The sequence below is a fragment of the Puma concolor genome, chromosome D2 (assembly GCF_028749965.1).
Source record: "Puma concolor isolate L17-30 chromosome D2, mPumCon1.1.hap2, whole genome shotgun sequence".
Lineage (NCBI taxonomy): Eukaryota > Metazoa > Chordata > Mammalia > Carnivora > Felidae > Puma > Puma concolor.
This window is the reverse complement of record NC_141677.1, coordinates 35,149,535-35,160,166: the sequence shown is the minus strand read 5'-3', so window position 1 is coordinate 35,160,166 and position 10,632 is coordinate 35,149,535. Positions and strand designations below refer to the sequence as shown.

Sequence of the window (10,632 nt, the reverse complement as noted above, 5' to 3'; positions counted from 1 at the left end):
TGAGGGCAGATAAAAACTAAGGCTAACAATGCACAGAGACTAATTAAAGTCAAGTACTAAACGTTCATTATTCAGACTTCAAGACCAGACCTGAGCTCTGGTTGCTTACATACCACACCCATGTCCACACCCACAAGACCATATTCATAGGTATATACAAAGACATACTTATTCAATGGTACATAAGACAATCATGCACAAACACATGTGTTGGTCCATATGTGGGCAAAACTAAGAAGCTATTGTGTGCAGTGGTTAGGAAGTAGGTGTTGGTGACCTTAGTGTTAGTTCTCTTTGTGTAGCTGATTAGAGATTGGGATGATCAGGATTATCCAATTATCACAAAAGTAGAACATGCCATAAAGTTTCCAGATGACACCAGAATGGGCTGAGGAATATATAAATCAAAGGTTACAGATTCCTGAAAGGATGGCATACCAAGTTAGAATCCAGAAGAAAGTGGGAGAAACAAGGTGCAGTTATAGTATGGCTGGTTCTGTGTGAGCATAGTCAGAAAAGATCTAAGGTTCATGAGGGCACTTCAGTGGTATTCAGAAAGCACTGTAATTAGGGGAAAAAAACTGTGACAGCCCAATAGGAATGAGCAACAATATTTTATTTAAAACATTTTTTAAAATTTTCATTTTTTATGAATATAATTTATTGTCAAATTGCCTTACATAGAACACCCAGTGTTCATCCCAACAAGTGCCCTCCTCAGTGCCCATCACCCATTTTCCCTCTCCCCCACCCCCCTAAATTTTTTAAATGTTTATTTTTGAGAGACTCTCTTAAGACAGAGCGTGAGTGGGGGAGGTGCAGAGAGGAAGAGGGAGACACAGAATCCAAAGCAGGCTCCAGGCTCTCAGCTGGGAGAGCCCAATGCGGGGCTTGAACTCATGAGCTGTGAGATCATGACCTGAGCTGAAGTCGGTGCTTAACCGACTGAGCCACCCAGGTGCCCCTATTTTTAAAAATTTTTAATTTTTATTTCAAGCATGTGGTTTCTTTAGATTCCCAGACTTAGTTACCTCTGTGTTCCACAAAATAAGAGATGAGGACCAGGAAGAATAAGAAGATGGCTTAATAGGATCTGGGAAAATAACTTCTGAGGAGAGCTGGCTGAATTCAGCCAACTCCATGAGCCATTAATGCTTTTATTAGGTTGCTAAACTTTGCACAGACTGATCTAATTTTCATGGACCTTGGGTCACATAACATTTACCTTGATCATTTTCCTTTACAACCTAAACAAATTTCAGAGGACTCATACTTCCTTTAAACTCGTACACAAAACTCTATTTCTGTATTCTACTTTTTCTTTTTTTAAAGATTTTATTTTTAAGTCATATTTACACCCAATGTGGGGCTCGAACTTGCAACCCTGAGATCAAGAGTCGTATGCTCCACCAACTGAGCCTGCCAGGTACCCCCTTTTATTTTCCAAAGATTTTTCTGTTTGTATTTTTTTTCAAATACTTATTATTATTATTATTATCATTATTATTAATGTTTTTATTTATTTTTGAGAGAGAGAGAGAGAGAAAGTGAGCAGGGGAGGGGCAGAGAGAGAGAGGGAGAGAATCCCAAGTAGGCTCCATGCTGTCAGTGTGCAGCCTGATGCGGGGCTCGATTTCACAAATCGTGAGACCACGACCTGAGCCAAAATTAAGAGTCAGACGCTTAACCGACTGAGCCACTAAGGCATCCCCTGTGTGTATTCTTCTAAGGACAGTGTTGCCATAAGTTGGATTTCCCCCCCAAATAGATCCTGAGACAAAGATGTGGATGCAGGTAGATCCTGAGACAAAGATGTGGACCCAGAAGGTTGGAAGGTGATTCCAGAAATCCAAACAGTGTAAGGGAGTGAGAAGAACGCCAATAAAGGTGCTTTGGGCAACTGGAGTTGAGTCCCATTTGTTACTGAGAAAAATGCTTTTCAAAGTGTGGTCCTTGGACTGGCAGCATCACTGTTTCCTGGGAGATTGGTTAAAAATGCAAACTCAAGAATCTGTGTCTTACTCATCTCTTCAGGTGATTTGTATGTTAGTAAGTTTTGGGAAACACTACAGTGAACTCAGAATTGCCCCACTGAGGGGATGAGGAACTGTAGTATTTAGCCACCAAATGCCATCTTTCTTTGGATGCAGATTGCTACTGGGAATTTTAACTCTGCTGGCACTTCCAGGCAAAGAAATACACAGGTGTTTGAGGTAGGAAGGTATGGACCTGCACTATCTATCAAGGCTGTAGTAAGCTCTGGGGTGGGCTGAGGAAATATGGGTAGAGCACAGACAGGATCTGGATATGGGTTCACAATTTCCATCAGATTTTCATGCTTAAAACTCTGTGAGTCCTTTACCAAAGTTAAGGACTATATTCCTTTAACAAATGTTTATTGAGTGCCTACTGTATACCAGGTATTGTGTGAGACATCAGCTGTACAAAGACACATAACAACCTTCATGAGACATAGAGATTTCAGTTAACCATAAAATAATTATTAAGCGCCTACCCTTAAAGTTGGGGGAAAAAATTCCAAAAAATTACTTCCTGTTTTACTCTTCCTTGTTCACCAACTTTTGTTGTTGTTGTTCTGTTTTTAAGTCCAGTGCAGTAGTGAGAAGGAGGAAAAGAGAGTAAGTTCGATCTGTAACTGACTGTGAACAACCAATTAAAATAACTCACTACTTTCCAACCAACCTCCACTACGTTCTTTAAATCCATCTTCTGTTCCAGATGCTTCTCAGTCTGCATTTACAGTTGTCTGAGAGCATAGAGAAAGCCCTACAACTAAGTTTTGTGAGTCAGGAATTAAGGATGTGTCCACAGAGCTGCAAGCAATAAGTGCAAAGTTCAAGTCATACACCAATGCGGTCCCCTTCCGCATCCAAGGCCAAACACCTGTGCTTATGTTCAATTAAAAATACAAAACACACAAAAAAACCTTTCATTTCCTATTTTGGTCTGGCGAACTGATAGGGGTGGGGAACTCGTGAATAAACAAATTATTTCTGTGAAACCAAATACCGTGTGCAAACCAGTGTGAGAAGAACGGATGAAAATTTCCTGAAGGAAGGTTACGAGGAGACGGTAAGATCAACATCTGGCTTGCTCGCTCCATCTCTAACTCCTCATGCATAAGGAAAATGCCAGGAAAACGGAACTAAAGGCGTCACTGCTCTAACTTTGAGGCACTTGGAGCAAACAAGGCCACATCCCTAAAGCTATTCCAGTGTAGGGTTCGCCATACTAACTTCCCCCAGGTCAACCCGTTCCCCCCTGCAATAGTTTTCCGACTCCCTCGATACACATTCTTCTTTGCCCTCACCCACTACCAGACTTTTCCAGGCCGCCCCTAACGCCTGGCGGCCGCCATTTTACACACTACTATCGCGAGATATACTTAGCCTTCTCAAGCCCGACTCGTTTACTTTCTTGCTAGAGGTTCTTCTCGGCTGTTCTCGCCGTTAGCTGAGGAAAGTGTCGCGAGAGCTGGTTGCCTTGGCTCCCCGTAGCTATAGCAGCCGCGGCGGTTAAGGATGCGGCGGCAGGAACTGTGAGTGCGACACCCTCAGGGGGGCGGGGTCGGAGGTAACAGGGGTGCAGGGGGTAGCCCTGGTGGTGGGGGTAGGTCGGGAATAACGGGCCCAAGTGTGACGTGTTGGAGAGGACCCAGGTCCAGTGGGTAAAGGGACCTGGCGCAGGTCTGCACTAGGGCACTCGGAGGGCTAGAGCTGCCGTGAGGTCCAGTGGGAGGGACGGCGGTGTAGTAGGGTTCAAGGGGCAGGGGCCGGAGTGTGGAAGGGTGTGCGTTGGCAGAAGAGGGTTACGCGGACTCAGAACTGGATAAAGGGACCGGACTACATCGAGGAGTAAGTGGGAAGAAATGGGGTACCGCGAGGTGGAGGGTATATTGAATGGGAGCACAGAGGTTGGGCCCGGTTTGCTTTGCACTGGTGAGGACGGGGGGGGGGGGGGGGGACTGTGTCGGACCCTTCGCGGCTCACGGGGTCCGCCGAAAGCTGGTCTAAGACTGCGCGCCAGGACCTGGGTCCTAAATGGCGTGGCGGGAATGGTGGCGTCCCGGACCTCCACCAACACTTGTCCCTTCCAAAGAAATCCCCCACGGACTGTAAGATGTAGAAGTAGGGTCCTGGTGAACTAGGATTAGTTGGAAAGGTTCTTTCTGCGGAGAGACTGTTGAGTGGGATAATGAATGATTGCTGCTGTAAAATAAAGTGTGGGGTGGGGACGGGAGAGAAATTCTTTAGGAAAAAAAACCCCTAAGATGTGCTTCCTCTGGAGCGTATTGAGTTGAAAGAAGGGGTGTGTGTGCTGAGATCACGTTTCTTCCCAGATTCATTCAAGTATAGAATTCCTTTACGGTGTACTTTTGAAATTATATATGCAGTGTAAAACCAGTTTAGCTGATACAGTGAAAGAATGTGCAGCACGACACTTAAGCCTTCCACGAATGTAATTTAAAAAGTAAGGAAAGTGTTTCTATTGCTGCAGCAGAAGGCTGAACACTAGGGATAGTTTTAGTTAACTTGAATATAAAACCTAGTGTTCCCAAAGTGCGCATATTCAGGTTATTTGCCTTTTAAGAAATGGATGAAGTTTTATTTTAGGAGATAGAACAAGTTTTGAATATCTGCTAATCTGGGAATAAAGTGAGTCTCCCAGGAGTTAAAATCAAGGAGAGGGCAAAATATTTAGTTTCTCAGTTTCAGAACTGTTTTGTGGAGATGAGGTTGGACCACTTTGCTCCTGAACTCTTATTTCTACTGAAAACAATGGCTTCAATTCAGGCATAAAAACAATTACAAACTATCTGATAATTTTTCTTACTGTCTTTTGTAGGTATAAATTTGTAGGGGATAACCTCTTTGATTATGTAACTGGATTTTTCCATTTGAGGTTCACAAATTCATTAATTAGAATAATGGCTTTTAAATCCTTCTGGCACTACCCTTGATGTGGTTAGTCATTGAACCTATTTATTTGATATGTGTTAGACTAAAAGTTTTAATTTGTAGTATTAGTAGCTATACTTTAAAGCCTTTCTGAGGCAAGATACAGCTTTATGTGGTTGGGTTCAAATGATTTCTGCATGGATCCATTAAAGAGCTTTACTGAGTTCCTATTATGTGTGGAGTACTGTGTAAGGCATTGAGGGGAGGGGTGAGTAATTCATTCATTTATCCATTCAACAAACATTTACTGAGACCTATTTTGTATCATTACTAAGCTTTTAGGATAGAAATAGGGATAAGCTTTGCTCTCTGCCTTGCAGTGCTCAGAACCCAGGTAGAGTGACAGAGAAACAAATAATTACAATGTAATAAGAACAATATAGGGGCAGGTGGGTGGTTCAGTCCGTTGAGTGTCTGACTCTTGATTTGGCTCAAGTCATGATCCCAGGATCATGGGATGGACCCCATGGCAGGCTCTGAGCTTGGAGCCTGCTTGAGATTCATTCTCTTTCTCTGCCCTGCACCCCTCCCCCCCCCCCCCCCCATTATATGTGCTCTCTCTCTCTCTCAAAAAAAAAAAAAACAAAAAAACAAAAACACAGTATGTGCGCACAAGCTCATGAAACAAGATTCTGGCCCTCAGAAGTTTTCCTAGTTGACAAGATTATAAAGGAAGAAATAATTTTAAAAATTACAAAATACTAAACAAATTCTAAACTATGCTGCATTAATAGAATACATATTACGTTTCTCAGAAGAGATAAAAGTTACAATGACAAAATTCACAAGTCAGCTTGTGATTTAAGTCTTTTTTTGGTACTCTTAAATATCACTGTATGTTCTTAAGTCAATAATAAGCATAATAACTAAAATTTTTGACTGATTATTAATGTGCCAGATACATTATCTCATTTTATCTTCATAACATTCTGCTCTTCAGCTGGTCCTTAGTGCTTCAATTTTAAACAAAAAATTAAGGAAGTTGCTAAAGATCATAGAGCTAGTAAATGTCAGATTAGGGATTGGAGTTGGAAATATATGTGATTGGAAAAACCTAAGCAAGATTCCTTTCTTTTGCAGGGAGAGTACCTCGAGATTGGGGTGGGGCAGAGATTGAAGGTAGAATTGGCCAGAAGATCAGAATTCAACCTCTGTGTCTTTGTTCATATATTTTTTCTCCCTCAAATGTTTACACTACATATGGGAACTAATTTGAATATTAACATGATGCTAAGTATGAGTTTATGTTGTTGAACAGAGAATTGAGTAAATTGCCATATTCATGTTGTATATAATTGTATAGGGAGCTATGCTTGGGAAAATAGTCATAACAAGCAATTGTTAACATTTGCAATCTTCTAGAAAGTGATCATTTTAATAATGGAAATGATTATATTCATATGCAGTATAGAGCAAATGTTATTACAACAGACTTTAAGAGATTTAAACATTTTATACTGCTTTTTTTGTATTAAGAAAAATATATACATGTCACATGTATTTATATATTTGCATTCAGACTTTTTTTAAAGTATATTTATTTTGAGAGAGTGCATGCATGCACACACAACAGAGTGGGGAAGGGGCAGAGAGAGAGGGGGAGAGAGAGAGATTTCCAAGCAGGATCCACACTGTCAGTGCAAAGCCTGACACAGGGCTCGATCTCACAAATTGCGGTATTATGACCTGAGCTGAAATCTGAAATCAAGAGTCAAATGCTCAACCCATGGAGCCACCCAGATGCCCCAAGGCAACAGGAACTTTTAAGTGACTTGCCAAAGTCACACTCCTGCAATGTCCCAGGTGTCCTGATTTCTAATTAAGTGTTTCTTCTACTGTACCACATTGCCAAATTATATTTAATAATCACTATGCATTGAGTTATAGATGCTCTCAGCTAATTTCAGGAAACCAGAGTTGTCAGGAGGCTATTGATAGATGAGAGTACAAATTGATGACTTGTTTCCCTTCCACTGTACTTATACTTCCTACTGATACTTAGGATAAATGCATAGTTCATTCAGAGGCTTCTTACATTTGTTTTATTATATTACTGTTTCATTTTTCTGTGTCTAGCTGCATTATTGACCCATTTTAATAAATGTTTATATGCCTTCAAAAAAGTGGAGGGGGGAGCCTCGGTGGCTCAGCTGGTTAAGCATCTGAGTTTGGCTCACATCATGATCTCAGGGCTCATGAGGTTGAGCACCGCATTGGGCTCTCTGTCAGTGAGCCTGCTTTGGATCCTCTGGCTCCCTCTCTCTGCCCCTCCCCAACTAGTGCTTGCATGTTCCCTCTCTCTCAAAAATAAATAAACATTAAGAAAAAAGTGGAGGGTTACAACTATGTTGTAATACCTAATATTATTAAGAAATACATACACATTTGAAGGTGAGTCAGGTCAGGTTTTTCATTGAGTTGACTTTCTGCAGCAGTCCCTCATCTATAGGCTCCACAAACGTGGGTGTGAATAAGATTCTGTTTTCTAACACCTTTTAACTAAGTGGGCTGGGTGCCCATATTTTTTTTTTTTTTTCAACATTTATTTATATTTTTGGGACAGAGAGAGACAGAGCATGAACGGGGGAGGGGCAGAGAGAGAGGAAGACACAGAATCGGAAACAGGCTCCAGGCTCCGAGCCATCAGCCCAGAGCCCGACGCGGGGCTCGAACTCACGGACTGCGAGATCGTGACCTGGCTGAAGTCGGACGCTTAACCGACTGCGCCACCCAGGCGCCCCTGGGTGCCCATATTTTTTATGTGAATTATTTTTAGGAATTGAGACATTATTCTAAGAAAGGTTTAGAGTAAGAGTGTAATGAGAGGAAGAGCCTTGAGGGCAGAGCATGGAACTTCTGCCCCAGAGGGTTGAAAACTGAAAGAGTAACCGCCGATGTGTAAAGAGGATAATGGCCGAAAAGTGTTCTTTAACTCTGAATCTCCACAGGAGAGCCTGAAGATCTTTTCTTCTACTTTTATACACATACCTCTTGGAAAGGTTCTATCCATTTACACTCCTCCAGGGATGTGTGGGAAAAAGTATTAATTTCCCAGCACTTATATCAGCAATAGTAAATAGACATTGAACAAATTAAAAACAGTTTACATGATAGGTGAAAAGTGCTATCTCACTTTAAATTTCCATTTCTTTGCCTGTGAAATTGAACATTTTTCCATATTTATTTTTCTTTCTTGTCTTCAGTGTTTATGTCTTCTTCAAAAGACTTGAAAAAAATTTTTTAAAGATTTTATTTTTTAAGTAATCACTACACCCAGCGTGGGGCTCAAACTCACAACCCCAAGATCAAGAATAGCATGCTCTTATGACTGAGCTAGCCAGATGCTCCAAGATTTTATTTGTTTATTAAATTTTTTTTAATTTTAATTTTATTTATTTATTTTATTTTTTAAATTTACATCCAAATTAGCATCTAGTGCAACAATGATTTCAGGAATAGATTCCTTAATGCCCTTTACCCATTTAGCCCATCCCCCCTCCCACAATCCCTCCAGTAACCCTCTGTTTGTTTTCCATATTTAAGAGTCTCTTATGCTTTGTCCCTCTCCCTGTTTTTATATGATTTTTGTTTCCCTTCCCTTATGTTCATCTTTTTTGTCTCTTAAAGTTCTCATATGAGTGAAGTCATATGATATTCATCTTTCTTTGACTAATTTCACTTAGCATAATAGCCTCCAGTTCCATCCACATAGTTGCAAATGGCAAGATTTCATTCTTTTTGATTGCCAAGTAATACTCCATTGTGTGTGTGTGTGTGTGTGTGTGTGTGTGTGTATATATATATATATATATATATATATACACACACACCACATCTTCTTTATCCATTCATCCATCGATGTACATTTGGGCTCTTTCCATACTTTGGCTATTGTTGATAGTGCTGCTATAAACATTGGGATGCAAATGTTCCTTCGAAACAGCACACCTGTATCCTTTGGATAAATACCTAGTAGTGTAATTGCTGGGTCATAGGGTAGTTCTATTTTTAGTTTTTTGAGGAACCTCCATACTGTTTTCTAGAGTGGCTGCACCAGCTTGCATTCCCCCCCCAATTTTTTTTAAATGTTTATTTTTGAGAGAGAAAGACGGGGGGGGGGGGTGCAGAAAGAGACAGAGACACAGAATCTGAAGCAGGCTTCAGACTGTGAGCTATCAGCACAGAGCTGACTTTGTCCAACTCACAAACTATGAGATCATGACCTGAGCCGAAGTTGGACGCTTAAGCGATTGAACCACCCAGGTGCCCCTATTTATTTTTAAATTAAAAACACTTTTTTAAAAGTTTATTTATTATGAGAGAGAGTGAGTGGGAGTAAGGGAGGGGCAGAGAGAGAGGGTGAGGAGAATCCCAAGCAGGATCCTTGCTGTCAGTACAGAGCCTGACACAAGGCTCACTTTCCTGAACTCTGAGATTATGACTTGAGCTGAAACCAAAAGTCAGATGGTTAACTGACTGAGCCACCCAGGTACCCTTGCAGCTCTTTCTCTTTTTTAAAACTTAGCTATGTGCCTATAAGATTTCTGTCAATATACACTTTTTAACAGCTGATTGTATTTCCTTTTGATTTTTTGTAATTTAACCTTTTTTTTTTTTTTTTTATTGATGGACATTTAAGTTGTCCAAGATTTTTGCATTTACCAACCAAAATGAACATCCCTTATTCTTTCTCTTGGATTGATGTTCTAGAATACCTGTAGAGTAGTGGCTATAATTATTGCTTGAAAGGTATGTATATTTTCAAAGATACTGCCAATCTGCCTTTCATAGAGTCTGTGTACTATTATGCATTCCACTAGCAGATTATGAAAGTGCCTATATCCTTACATACTTGCCAACACTTGGTATTATCAATCTTGTACATTTTTACTAATATGATGGGTAGAAAATTTGCAGTTCTCAGGTTACTTGTGAGTTTGAGCATATTTTAATTTCTTTATTGACTATATTTCTTTCTGTGAAACTGTTTATTCTATCCTTTGACTTTTTAAATTTTGTTATTTTTTTTTAAGTTTATTTATTTATTTTGAGAGACAGAGTGTGAGTGGGGTGGGGGCATAGAGAGAGGGAGAGAGAGAATCCTAAGCAGGCTCCATGCTGTCCATGCAGAGCCTGATGCAGGCCATGATCCCATGAACTGTGAGATCATGAACAGAGCCAAAATTGACTGAGGCTTAACCCACTGGAACCAGCCAGGCGCCCCTGACTTTTTTTTAAAACTTTTTCTTTTACCTTTTGATTAACAAGAACTCTTTATATGTATGTGGAAGCATACACTTTTTTAAAAAAGTCATTTATATTTACATTTATATATAGAGAGAGCACATAGTTTCTCTAATGTGTTGTGTTATCTGTGGTATCTATTGATATAATAAAATGTTTTTTAATGTTTGTTTATTTATTTACCATTTATTTATTTTTGAGAGAGAGACACACACACACACAGATTGTGAGCAGGAGAGGGGCAGAGAGAGAGGGAGACACAGAATCTGAAGCAGGCTCCAGGCTCTGAGCTGTCAGCACAGAACCCAGTGCAGGGCTTGAACTCACAAACTGCAAGATCACAACCTGAGCTAAAGTTGGAGGCTTAACTGACTGAGCCACCCAGGTGCCCCTATTTATTTATTTTTGA

At 40.5% G+C, this 10,632-nt stretch overlaps 1 protein-coding gene across 5 annotated transcripts in view; it reads left to right on the top strand.

Annotated features, from left to right (window-relative positions):
* The first annotated feature begins 3,432 nt into the window (after window positions 1–3,432).
* USP54 (ubiquitin specific peptidase 54) overlaps window positions 3,433–10,632 on the top strand; it is a 135,336-nt gene continuing 128,136 nt past the window's right edge. Inside the window, exon 1 of one of the 5 annotated variants that reach the window (XM_086679984.1) lies at window positions 3,433–3,559. The gene's annotated coding sequence lies outside the window, so the exon portion shown is untranslated. The other 4 variants (XM_086679985.1, XM_086679990.1, XM_086679982.1 and 1 more) reach the window with 4 other exon arrangements.